General features: G+C 46.2%; 1 protein-coding gene across 3 annotated transcripts in view; it reads right to left on the bottom strand.

Moving 5' to 3' along the window:
• LOC121590837 (calcium/calmodulin-dependent protein kinase kinase 1) overlaps positions 1-13,000 on the bottom strand; it is a 92,182-nt gene that overhangs the window by 69,590 nt on the left and 9,592 nt on the right. Inside the window, exon 3 of one of the 3 annotated variants that reach the window (XM_041910883.1) lies at positions 10,881-11,091. The exons of the other annotated variants lie outside the window; for them this stretch is intronic. The gene's annotated coding sequence lies outside the window, so the exon portion shown is untranslated. The remainder of the gene's footprint in view (positions 1-10,880; positions 11,092-13,000) is intronic. 3 annotated transcript variants of the gene reach the window in all.

Here is a 13,000-nt window from a genome sequence, read left to right as displayed (position 1 = left end):
AGCCTTGCGTCGCCTATTTGCGTCATGTAAACTTACGAATCGGTGCACAAAGCACTCACCATATACCCAGGCACTGGAGTTCCTTTTGGGGGAGAATAAAATATTCATAAAAAATACACACACACATTCCGATCCCAGAAAAGAGCATTCCAGCAAAACGCTACAAACGGCAAAGGTTTATAGATTAAACAAACCCAAAACGGAAGACAACGGCGGCGACGACAGGGGGGCCCGTTAAAAAGACAATCTCTCTTAGGCAATGTAACCGGCGCGAACATATCGTTACATCGGCCATTATCGTCAATATTATTACATCTGCCTGGTGCCGGGGTTCACTGTCAACCGAAACCAGTTTGCCCCCGCGGCCCTCGTGCACGATATTCCCCCTGCCCTTGTCGAGCGCACAATCCTCACCTCAGTCCCCATATGTTCCTTGTCATAAGCAGCAGCTCCCGTGTGTTTCCCATTCACGACGATCGTTCGACTCCTGTGCCGTACGTTTGCATTGCATTACTCCCCCAGTTGGCGGGGCAGTTTGTCCTCCCTCCTCCCATCTCTCGGTTGTGTTAAGGGTTCCACAATAGAGAGCTGAACAGTATTGTCACGTTATTACACAGTGCAGAGCAAGTGCACGAGAGAGGGGAAAGAAAAGTGGTGGAGTGGGTTTTGGTAACAGAAATTGATTATGAACATAGCGCGTAGCCATTTATAGCTTGCCGATTGCAACTTGTTGCAGAATATTTCCAACGTTTCCACCACCACCACTGTTTGCGGTTGTGTGCGTTGGAATGAGGATTTGGGGAAAGAAAAGCAAGCAAAATGGAGCTTTTTTGTTATCTACATGCGCGTTTGATAAAACTTTACATTCGCTTTCTGCTCTTTTTATGGCAAAAAAAAATTGACACACTTACACACAACCAGCTCTTGAAGTACATCGAACTTTCGTTAGCGAGTGAGTGAGTTTAATCGTATTATAACTGGCGCACACACAGACACCTTTTAGTACGCCCTAACGAGCGATAAAATGTTATGTTTGTTCAGGCAAGATTCTCTCTCTCTCTCTCTCTCTTTCTCTCTCTTTTTCTCCTCCTCCTCCTCCTCCCACACAAACAACCACCGGGGTAGATAGGCAACATGCATACGACATGGCTGAGCCGAACCGTTACCGATAGGCAAGGCCTCTTTAATTGGCATCAAATGTCAAACCCGGTGGCGGTGCAGCTACATTATTGTCAAATCGGGTCCGCGCGTACGTTGTTGCCAGCATAAATCATAGCAGGCTTCAAAACGGTTGGCAGTTTTTGTTTTTTTTTTCGCTCTCGCGCTCGCATTCTTTGAGAGAGCTTTTCTCCCGTCCTGCTCGTTTGGCACGGTAGGAGGACGCAAAAGTACGCCAACCCGACGAAAAGCTTACCAACAAAAAAGCATTAAAATTTCAGCGACGTCCGATTCAGGGCACAGTGCAACCATAATAATCATGTTTTGGTGTAGCATTTGTGCTGTGCTCTTATTTTTAGCAGCCATCAAAAGCAGACAAAATACAGCCTCGTAGCAGGGTAAGATCATGGGGAGCATCATCGCAGCATTTGCTGTGCCCGCCCTGGAAGCCACGTCACTTGCCAGTGCTCATATAAGCCTGACAGCGGATCATTTCCTCGAGCGGATGTGTGTGTGTGTGTGTGTCGATGTATTTCTAACCACATGAACAAGACATGAAACGAGCGGTATGGTGAACAAACGACAATACGCGTTACATCGTCTAACAAACACACAAGACTTTAACCACCGCTCCAGCGATGGCAAACATCTTATGATGTGTCTTTGGAGTACTTTGTCCCTCCTCCACTCCGTCCCCCCATTTGGTTATGCTTAATCCAAACTTGGTGCTGCTTTCTTACCTTCTTGTTTCTTTCAAACAAGGAAAAAATGACCTCACAATCAGGGGCTTCCCATTTTGCAAGCAAATAAACCAGAGCCTTTCAGTGCTAATTTGCATCCTTTGCCAGTGTCAGGAAGAAGAAGAAGAAAAAAACACGCATTCCGGGAACACTTTACGAGAAGCAAATTTATTTCCCCCGCGTCAAACGTTAAACAGCTCCCTTAATATCCTTCCTTCTTGAACTTTCGCCTCTCTCGCAACAGCCGCGCAGCAAATAAAGCGGGCAAAATTTGCTTCACCAGCAAACAGGACATAATTATTCAACCAGTTCACAACCGCAGATCGTTTCAACCGATCCCCCCCCCCCCCTTTCGGTTCGGTTTCCTGCGGGCTGCGGGTTAAAATTTGATTGCAGGGAAAACCGCAAAACCCTGGGTAAACCTGCTCGAAATGAAACCGTCCCAAACCGCGCGCCGGCTTCTCCAGCGACCGCTCTCTGTGTGCTTATCCGTTTCAAAGCCCATAATGGAAGGGTAAGATTTAGTTTGCTTCCGGATTTCTGGCTCCCTCTTTCCTGTGCACGAAAGTGGAGCGACGGTTGGCACCACTCTTATTATTGTGGTTTGCTCATTTCAAAGAAGAAACTAATTTGTACCAAATGTGGGTTACCAGACATCTCCATGTTTGCTAATTTTTGTTTTTGTCGATGAAAGGAAATTAAAGGACTTTTTGTACACTCCAGCGGGCAACGAGTTCTAGCTGAGCCGCCGATTTAACGCTTGACGCGCTGGCGCTATTGCCGTGATTGTTAATTGAATGGATTCCCATTTCCTGTCGTGGATAAAGTCGGAACATTTGCTTCCGCCAATCATTAGCAGCATAGCAATCATTGCCCCGCTTGGACTGAGACCGCCTTACGGGAGCGAAAGGGCAAGTAATCTCTTTAGGGGATGCGAAGAGACAGAACAAAATAAACGCAAAAGGATATTTGTATTTAACAACAGAGTAGAGCAAGGTTCAAGATTAAAGGTGCGGTTGCGATTATTCCAAAGGTTCAAACATTGACTCGGGAAACAAAAGGCTACAGTTTGGCACTCCTTTCCTAGATTATGAATCAAACCCTTACCATTACTCCACCTCGATCGATCAGGATTGTAATGTAGGTGCCCAAAGCGGGACGGAAAAAAAATACGCAAAACAATCTAGCGCCACGTGGAGAAACGTAGAAAGTGAAATCATTCGATTGGCTTTTATTTGCAAACCGATTACCGGTTCTATCGATCGCACTGCTTCCAGTGCACAGATTTCCATTTCAACCAAATATAATTGAACAACAACAACAACAACTAAAGCTACAGGAATGTAGTCAAGGAAAGCGCAGTTTTCCTTCCTACAGCAAACTGTAACCACATTGTTCCTCCCACCGCTCAGGCCATCATATTTTCCAACTTATTTGTAGGTTCCGCGCACCAATTCAACACGGTTGCGAAGTAAAATTGTCTTCACAAACCCGCTCAAGCGTAATGCCGCTCGTTAACAAAGGACAACAAAAGGGCAGCCCCGGTCCAGTGACGGTGCGCCGCCCTGCGATACCAATCCACACACACCCCCGCCACGCTATCTCTCAACGTTACTGTTACTGTCATTCGTCTAGTTTCGCTTTTTGTTCTGCAATCTTTATTTCTCAATGCTTCCGGTTTAATTTGTGTGTTCACCCTCGCTTAAAGATTTCATCAACTTCCTTTTCACGGGGTAATAAAAACAACAACAAAAAATGGGAAAGGAACGCAGCCAAACAGAATAATGCCGGAACCGTAACCGAACATGACCCGGCCCTAGCGATAGCACGGTACCGGCCGACCAGCATGGCAGGAAGTCGAATCGATAATCTATTTTTAGCACCACCTCGGGCATTGCATCATCTTTCTTCCTGTCCTGCAGCAGCAGCAGCAGCAGCAGGTGCCCCAGTCTGCTTGATGAGGGGGTGGTAGTGGTGATGACGCCATCGTACTACCGCTGACACTTGCCGCCGCCACTGTGTGTTCCGGTCCGGGACGACCGGGGGTGGATAAAGGTCCTTACTTTCTCGTCCTGCCCGACGCTACACGCCTAAAGCTTTCCTTTTCCTTTGCTCGCAGCCGCGTACGGCGTGCGCTTTGAAGTTTCGCCAGTCTGTCAGCTCGCTCGTGCTGTGTCGTCTGTGCTTTCTTTGACCGCTTCCACGAATTGGGTTGCGCTTTACCTTTGAACTGTCAATCGCTTCCGCTAATCTGACAGACAGACAGTCTTGGGGTGCAAACACAACCAGTTTCCGAGATTCGGTTACCGAAATTACTCCCTAACAAAACAATCACCCCTCTTTAGGTGTGTGTGTGCGTGAGTTCCATCATGCCTACAACGATGGCGGAAGGGCATGCTTGGTCCTGATTTGCCGGCAAATCGACTAGACATCATCGAAGCAGACAATCGCGAAGGGAAGGGTAAATTATTGAGCTACTCTAAGCCAACCCAAGCCCCACCTTTTACCCCCTTACATTCGCTTTTTGATGTTACCACCCTGGAAAATAAACAGTGTTGGCGTGCTGCTGCTGCTGCTACTGCTGGTCCCGGCTTTTCTCACGGCATCCTTCTGCTGTTTTCTTCCTCTTTTTATTTGCACGCGATGGGCCGAGCCGTACCAGTAACCCTGACCATGGTTAACCTTGGAGACGGGAAAATAATGGCCCATTGAACATAACCATACACACACACTCACCCGGCTGTGACAACACAGCCGGCAGCATTGGGTGAACATTACATGGGTTGTTCCACTGCGATGCTCAAAGATGTGTGAATGCGGCAGGAAGTAAATGAAAACAAAACCACAGCTAATTGTCGCTAGCAACTGCACAACATTATGTAGGTTTACTCGGAAGCTGAGGGCTAATTGAAATTAGGTACGAGGTTTTGTTGAGCTTTCTTTTTGTAATTTGCCGATGCAGATTCCTTATGAGAGACGATACAGCGAACTGCGCAAAAAGATTTCACAATGAGAACAAACACACATTGATTTTACAGGCTTTTAATATATGTAAATCCATAGCGAATCGTTACTTCACGGAGCTATATTGTTAAAAATGTAACCAAAAAACCCGTTTTGTACCAGAAAAAAAACGTTCTGAACAGAGAAAGATGCCTTGAAAACAAACCTAAGACGAAAATCAAGCTTCGATAACAGAAAGCTGTAGACATTTTATACAATCAGTTTAGTATTTTCTTATCAATTTAAGGTAAGACCTCAACAACCTTGTATTCGAAGTAATGCGGTCCGCGAGCTGAAAAGTTTGGAGATCACTGAAGTTTTAAGTTCACCAATACAAGTCTTTTTCCTCAAGCATTTACTCGTTTACTTACTTCAAAATTCAGTTAATAAGCGTTTGTAGCAAACTGCATCCAGCTCAGCATGGGAAGCGCACGACCACCGTTTATTACATGCGGATAAGCATCTTCACATTTCCAGAACATCCAAAGAGAAATGGGATGCAATGGCTGCACAGCCTATCTTCCAGATCAATCATGACCACGTTGATGATAGCAGACCAAATGTCACAGATATATCAGCAGCACACCCACACACCGAGGTTGAGTGTCCCCGTGTGCAAGACTGCGCCCGAGCAATGAGGTGTTTCATGATTTCTATCATGGCAGCCCGCAGACGTGATCGTGATCTTCATGGGTCACGTACAAACCGTGCGTAAAACACACACCTCTTTCTTCTTTCGCACCTTTCCCCCCTCCATATAACACGCCTGGGTGTATCAATTACGTGTCACCGCATGCCGCTGCTCCCCTTTGCTTGATGTTGCATTGCATCAAGATAAACCGATCCCATGGACGGGCATCGGATGACTGACCGACCGACCGGAGCGGTGCGCCGAAGATGTCGTAGAAATCATTCATGCATGGGGGGGTTGTTTGCGGTTCACTTAGCGTCACCGCGAATCGATACGCAGTTACTCACGCCACACACGATTGAGTTCAAATTGTAAAATTCAACTCACTGCCGGGTGCGGGGCGAGATTGCTACCATGTATGTGGCAGGTGTATGAAATGAAATGTGCTTTGAACTGATGAAACAAATACCGAATGAAAGCATTACATAAAATATAAATCTAGCCTCACACACAGTAACCCTCCCGCTGTATGATACGGCACTAATTGAATTGAGCAGATCCGGGCAAACGGTTTTCGACCTTTCAAGCTTAATTGCATCGTTCTGAAATGTACAATAAGAAAAAATCCATTCAATTCAATTAAACTATATTTTCATACGGAAAAGCGCTTTCCATCAGTAAAACGACCATTCGACTGTTCCTGTTATGTTTGTTACACCATTTTTTCACCCAAAAACTTTTTTTTGTACCTCTCTACCAGCGTATTGGTTTTACTGCTTCAAACCTGTGTACAGAGAAAGGAAAACTACCCCGGACACATCAAATCAAATCAACGCGCGCTGGCTTGTGCGCAAAAACAACACATGCACCCGCCATTCGCACGTTATCTGGACGCTTCATAGCTGCGCCATGGGTGCTGGGGAGGTCATCGAGCGACGGTTATCAGACGTCACGAGTTCAATAGAGGGTATCAGCAGAAGCTGATGCTGTAAAACACGGCCAGCAATTGGGGCTACCCACAACCCGGACCTAGTAGATGAAGAGCTCGCTAAGCCAAACTCACAACCATGCTCACTAATCTCGCTACGAGGACATTGCGGCGTACGGAGGCCATCCATGGGGTTCTGTGTGACCCCGTAAAACGGAAAACACACACACACAAATATACACAGTGTGTGTGTGTGTTATCTGTTGGAATGTAACATCGTAAGAACCACTCTTGCTAGGTGCTGTTGTAATAATAGAAATCAATCGTGTCATTATGACCACTCTCCACAGTAGAAATCGAACCACCCGCTAGACTCCTTACATTGCAGGCCGAGTTCGATCTCGCATTTCCTTCCGCACCCAAAGGAAGGGGCAGTAGGAAAATGGCTCCCAACACAATTTCCGATTGCGTTAAAAAACGGTGAACACTCCATACACTATCAATTACGGGAAAGGCTTTCATCACCTTCCGTCTGGTGCTGGCCGGCTTGGTAACTAATATCATAACTCAATTTAGCGACACATAAAACCACGCGCCGGCTCCGAAAGTCGGGCGAAAGCAGAAAGGAGGATAGTTTACCAATAAAAATGGATCCGATCGACCCACCCCACGGCCGTCCGAGGGACACGACGACAACCCGTCTAACCCATTCAGCAGACACACGTGCAGGCACACACACATACAGGGCAAGTAATTAATATCATAGCTCCCATGAGAACTCGGGTCGATTAATGGACACCCATTCGTTCGTTGGTTCGTTCGTTCGTTCGTTCGGTTTGGTTCATCAGTCTCTGCCCGTCCCAGAACTCTGAACGGGGGGTAGGATCCAGCAGAAGGGCGGGACAGTCTCATCAGCGCACCGAGCACAAAACACATCGGCCGTCCGCTCTCCAGAGGGAGTCTCGGCTCTCCGGCCAATGCCACCGATCTAAGTGAGACAAATAGGCCCATCAATTACGCGCGAAGGTTACGCGCGCTCCAAGAGACTGCACTCTGGTCCCTGCTGTTCCCTGGCCACGGCCAAATTGGTTGGCGTCCAACTATCGTCTTTTCCTCTCCGACGACACCACTGGTTCATTAGCATCATTGGCACGACAAACACACACACACACGCAAGAACTAACGCATCTTGTATGGTCCGGGGGTGGGGAGGTTTGGAAAGTTTAATAATTGAAGTGCGGATCTCGCAAACCAATCTAACTCTGTACCTCAGAGTACAGAGCTCAGCTTCCCTCCTATTCTTTACCCTGCCATGCTGGACAGATGTTTCCAGCGCTCCATATTGACTAATGCTCGTTCCATGTTTGAAATTTCGTTGGTCCTTTTCAGTTTTATCCAATTCTCCAAACGAAGCTCAATCTGTCCGGGCTCTGCCCTGGGAGGCTGCTGTTGGTAAATCAATAGGGATCGGCTTGGAATCGACACGGAAGCTTTCAAGCAACGAGACCTACGAGCAACCAAACACACCACACCATCCCGCGTTGGCCAATGGATAATTTATTCAAATATAAATTAAACATTATGCCAATTACGCATCATCAAAGGCTCAAGTATGCAAAGTGGACAAAGTGGCTATTAAAAATGCATTCAAAAACAAACTTTTTTTTTATCCTCACTAACAAGCCGCCGTCTCATACACCCTTCGACGCGCAACGAGCTTAAAACGGCGTGCAGCACACCATTAAATGGGGTTTCACTTGAAACCAACGGTTAAGGTTCGTTCAACTTCTGGTACAACCGGTACCACCGGCGGATCGGGAAGGTCTACAATTAAATGAAAATAAATCTTACCGGGTTTGGGCTGAGATTCTGTGACCGACGGTCCGCATTGGAGAAACACTACGTGCGCACCTATGCAATCAATTCTTGTTCACCTGCAGAGCTCCAGTCGCTGTCCCAACATCTCCCGATGGTGTTCCCTTCCAGCAGCTCGTGCAATATTGGAAAGGAAAAGCGTATTTCCGAGCAGCAGCAGCAGCAGCAGCACACGAGCACACTAAAGATAATTGACCGCCAAGTGTCGGGCCGCCGGCTCAATGGTTCAGGGACAGATAGACGGACACTGTGCGGTTGCCTCCAGCAAAATGGAAACATGAAGGCACGAGAAAACATCACTCTGTCCCAACCGAACAGCAACAAACGTCGCATATCAATTCCAAGCGAGCAGCCGAGAACACTTGGGCAGCGGCAGCATCCATCGAACAAAATGATTCCACCGCACGGGGTGGTTCGTGTGTTCTTATGGTTCGTAACGAATACGAAATCCTCAGCCAGTTTAATTGAACGAAAAGGAAACACGCGTGCTCAATCGTTTTTTTTATTATTTGACCAAACACAGGGAAGTTACCGCGGCGTAGAACTTTCAATCATCCCCGGTCCAGGTCTTTCTCGAAACTGAAAAAAAAAACGCGAGAAAAATACCACCTGAAGCGATAAAGCTACGTCAAAACGATACGAGCGCCTTATTAAGTATTCAGATCGCTCACTTTTCGCACATCTCTCGCCGAGGGCCCGCCGCAATGGGCGAAGCGAACAGCAAACGAGCAATTTTGCCAGCAACATCGCGCTGGAGTGATCTTTAACGTGGTTAGCTATTTTTAACACCATCGGCAGCTCGCTCTCTCCAGCTGGAATTCCGTGCGTACGGTACCAACTGTTGGAGCGCTGTCCCACCGCCTGTATCGCTCTTTCTGTGTGCCCTTTTTTCAGCGATGGAATCAATATTTTTAGACACAGACAGTCGATACAGGCGGAAGAGCTATAGTAAGGCGATCACTTCATGCACGCAGTGGTTAAATGAGAGTTCTTCAACGTCTTCAAAAGTCACTTCCACCTTCACTTGATGGAAAGGTTTAGTTTTAAAACAAATGTAACGATTTCTTGCACGTCTTATCACGTGAGGAATGGTTTGCTGCTAGCAATTAGTTACCCGTAAATACATAACATTTTTTTGCACTTAGTGCTCATGAAATTTGCTAATATTTACAATCGTTGATGTGTTTTGGCGACTCCTCGCCCAAGTATATCGTTCCTAAAGCTTCCTTTCCGTTTATTTACCTTCCATCTATTGCTGCTTTTCCATACGTTTGGTTGCGCCATTAGCCCTTACGTTTCCTGGACTAAGAAGCATTTTTATAATAGTAGAATAAGGCCAAACTTTTAATAATAAACATATAGTTTCAAGATGTTTAAGTTAAGATAAAATCGACACTAACATTTGCTTCATCTTTCAGCCCCAAACATGTCGAAGTTTCAATGTGTCTTTTAGAAATGTTGAACTGGTGTTGAAGTTGCAACCCCTTCAAAACGTTTTTAAAATTCATTTTTACTAAAAAAATCACTTCACTATGACTAAAATTGTAGTTTCTATAATTGATTTTGAGTACACCTTAAGGCTTTTTTATTTATTTCAGACTATTCTAAGACAGTAGAATCATATCGATCTTACCATACGCAAACTTAGAAATTGAAAGAAAAAGCTCTTTTCTGAAAAAGAGTTGTAGCTATAAAACAACTTGAAAACAGTTACAAAACGGTTAGGAAACGTCAGTAATCGTATAGGCGAATTTGTATGGCATTTGGAGGCATTACTTTATGATTAAAAAACAAAACAACACAAAAAACAAAAGCTATATGCTGTCTAAAGTGATCATAGTCACCGCAAACTACCTTACAATTGATTGGAAGATATTACCAAAATGACCATATGAACATAAACTAGAGAATTCCACTTTTATTATCATGATTGTCGATTGCTGCAGCTTCCAAAATCTGTCAGCCATCTTGATATTTAGAGCAAGTTTAAGTGTCTACGGTTTGCCCACAAACTTAAACAAACAACCGTAGTAATGGCCTGGATAGTCACAGACCTAAACTGAAATAGGAAATTACTCTGAGCTTTTGCATTTGAGCTGAATAAACTGAACATTGCCCACAGAAGCAAAAAATGCAAACAAACTACACGATCGCATTTCACATTTCCTGCTCAAAACCAGCTCGAAACACATAACATGCAGCGCCAGGCACACAGGAAACGATTTGAACTTCCCGAACAGAGCAACTGTGTAGAACGTTCAAACAAGATTACTCCCATTTGCGCTACTGATACACTCCCGTGTACCGAGTAGGGAGCTCCCCAAAACTGTGGAGAGTATCAGATTGCAAAGTACATGAGTTCTGCCACATACTCATAGCGATCAACAAGTCTGACTGCTTCCCAACTGCAGTCTCCTTTCAAAAGCAGTCTATCGAACATTCGAAACGTTTCGTCACCCTCCACTGCTGCTCCTCATCCGTGAGTTTTCCCTCTGCAGCTGCTTTTACAAAATGATGCCGTTTAAACTGCAACCAACACATTTACCCTTTTCCGCTGGTTTGCCACCAAAGTGGAGTGAACATCCATCTATCCATCCATCCATCCATCCATCCAGTAGCAGCAGCGCACACGGGAAAACCACAGGATCATACGGATTGCTCGCTACTGCGTCTATTGCATCTTTTTCCCACACAGTGAGTGCCACCGGAAGCACTTGGAATGAGTTTTCCCGCAACAAAAGTCAGCGCACAGGGTCCTTGAAAAAAAAAAAAAGAACAAACTAAACCACAACATTCAATGCAGCGGGGGACGGTTGATGGGGAGGACAAATGGGCGAGAAAATGCTCTTTCAGTCAGCCAAACTCAACTCCCCAAGCTCGCTGCGTTCGTGCACAATTTATCGCTATTAATCATCGATCAGGAGCAAAAGGTTACGACGCGTCCCACGTATACCACACACGGGGCGGCAGCTGACACGCATTGTGTCACTGTGGGATGGGGCCGTTGTGGAAGTTGATGTTTGTAGCCCTTGTAGCTTCTTTTATTGTTTTTTTTTCATCTGTTTTGTTCATTTTACTTCCCACTTTTTCAGACCCACAGGAACGGGAACTGTACTGCGGGACCGCAAAACTGCACTGAAAAGGGCCCCGTGTACGTGAGCCATGCGGGAGATTAGAGCCACCTTTTGACCTTTCCCGTCACGCGCACAGCCACAGACACGGAACTCTCTACAGCGGTGCACTTGCCGTTGGGCGTTGGGACGGTTAACGCAGCAGGATGGGTGCAAAAGTCAACCAAACGAACGAGCAAACGATGTTCAATTATTTCCATCCATCGATCATGTTAGCTCGCTTTGGCGGATAGATTGAGATTGCACTGGCAGGAAAGGAAGGTCAGCAAAAACAATGATTCGGAAAAAAATGCACCCGCCCGGACGAACGACCAAACCCGATCGACTAAAACAACAAATCCCATTAATTGAACCGGTCGTTTCGAAGGCTGTGATAGAGAACCGGGAAGAAGGTTGTTTTGCTGTGGTCCTCCCCCTGTTTCCATTTTCCATTATTTGCATGGGGCAGCAGGAGGAATGGAAGGAGTAGTGGAGGTGCAGGATGAGTTTGTCTTAAAAAAAACGACACAGAATTTGATGCGCAATGTCGTCAGAACTCATCAAGCCAAATAGCGCAGTAGATGGAAGCTGGGCCAATATTTGTTCAACCGGGAGAGTGTGTCTGTGTGCATTTCGTCTTATCCTACGTAACTAAGCAAATAGTGCGCTGACGCATTGATTGAACACCGCCCATTAGGCGACACTCTGGTTGGATTGTTTTTTTTTTTGCAATAGAAAATGTGTATTCTATTAGTTAAAACACTCACGTCGGGCCGGGCGTCCAACAGTTTGCGCCGGCAAGAAAAGCAATATTGCTTGCGAACGTGTCGTGTCGGGCGGGTGTCGTACTGCATCTTCAACTATTCTAAATGACAAAATACCTGCCCCGCTGGTCACAATCATCATTGCCAGCGCCTTCTGCCTTTCACTGTCTCGAGAATGACCTTTCCGCCGCACTACTAGTGATAGGGTATTCTTGATCGTGCATCTACGTGAGCAATTTTAGTGTCCTTGGAGATGGATACCCTTCTAAGCCCGGTAGTCCCTTTGCCCCTCGACGTTACAATCCCTGGACGCCGGTGATGGTCGCGCTTACCTTCGCACGACGTTCGGGAATTTTTGCCCATGTTTAACGAGATTATCGGGAATTATTTGCCGCACGTGCTGCTATGAGATGTGCTGCAAATTTGTCGCTCTTTGAGGCGGTTCTTGTGGCGGTCCGCTTTGCTTTTGTGGTGCGATAGCAGCAATTGTACGGAAGGTGCAAAAGCTCGCAAAAGGACCAGCGATGGGATGGAAAGAACGGAACGAAGTTTAGCTTGGAGCAAAACTACAACGCTTCCCGCCACAAGCCAGCCAACCAGCCATTGCTGATGCTACACTGAACTTGAAAAGAACAGACAGTTTGGAACGCTTCTCGTTTTTCCCTTGCTTTCATTGCCCTAGAGCCGTTGTTATATTCTTTATCCACGCGATCATTGTCTGGGCCGGGACAATATTTCCACTGTTTGATCTCGGAAACTGTGCTACTCCCGCAGCGGACATGAATCATTTG

The sequence above is a fragment of the Anopheles merus genome, chromosome 2R, assembly GCF_017562075.2.
Source record: "Anopheles merus strain MAF chromosome 2R, AmerM5.1, whole genome shotgun sequence".
Taxonomy (NCBI): Eukaryota; Metazoa; Arthropoda; class Insecta; order Diptera; family Culicidae; genus Anopheles; species Anopheles merus.
The sequence above is the reverse complement of the archived record's forward strand: the minus strand, read 5'-3'. Positions and strand labels throughout refer to the sequence as shown.